The sequence below is a fragment of the Triticum aestivum genome, chromosome 2A (genome assembly GCF_018294505.1).
Source record: "Triticum aestivum cultivar Chinese Spring chromosome 2A, IWGSC CS RefSeq v2.1, whole genome shotgun sequence".
In the NCBI taxonomy this organism is placed as follows: domain Eukaryota; kingdom Viridiplantae; phylum Streptophyta; class Magnoliopsida; order Poales; family Poaceae; genus Triticum; species Triticum aestivum.
Genome location: NC_057797.1, coordinates 16092268 through 16093195, shown reverse-complemented (window position 1 = coordinate 16093195; position 928 = coordinate 16092268).

Genomic DNA, 928 nt, shown 5'->3' with positions numbered 1-928 from the left:
CGCGGTTGTCCAGACCAACCGGGACTAAAGGTCTAACCTTTAATCCCGGTTGGCCTGGCCAACCGCGACTAAAGGCCTTCGGGCCAGCCTGAGGACCTTTAGTCCCGGTTGGCCTGGCCAACCGCGACTAAAGCCCCTCACGTGCACCAGCTGGCCACCGAGCGCCCTGGGCCCAGGCCTTTGGTCGCGGTTCGTCTGCCGAACCGCGACTAAAGACTTCATTAGTCGCGGTTCCTACAGTTCCGCGACTAATGGGGCTGGACGGAAGCCTCTTTTTCTACCAGTGGATTGAAATATTCCCAGACAAATCATTGCAGGATTTCTTCTACATTTTATCTTCATTTGAGTTTAGTAGTCTTACAGATTGTCTTATGTGATCGTATGCGCATTCGCTCACATCATTGCAAATTCAAGATTTTTGGATTCCTGTAAAATTAATAAAGTTATGATATGTACCACACATTTTCTAATTTTGTCTTTGTGCCTTTTAGAATCTATTCTTCCGAAAAAAACTATATTTTTTCAAAATCATTCACGAATTAAACACGGAGAACTGATAGTATAGTTATATCCATGCAAACCATTTGCGCAAAACAAAATATGCATGCAAAGCATGCACCTCCTACTAGTATTAAGGGCCCCTAAATTTTAGTTTCGCCCCGGGCCCCCAAAATCTCAGGACCGGCCCTGATTTTGCTCTTTATATAGTCTATATTAGAATCTATAAAAAGACTTGTATTTAGAAATAAATGCATCACTTTTTTTAGGGGCTACAAGCAGGCCGTAAACTTTAGAATGAAAGTCTCACATGCTTGTCGTCAGTCATGATGCGTTACAGTATACTGAATACTAACGACCACGCGGGGAAGGTTATCCTGTCCCTTCTCTTTGCGGGGAAGGTTATCCTGTCGCTGTCCACGCGGTCCAC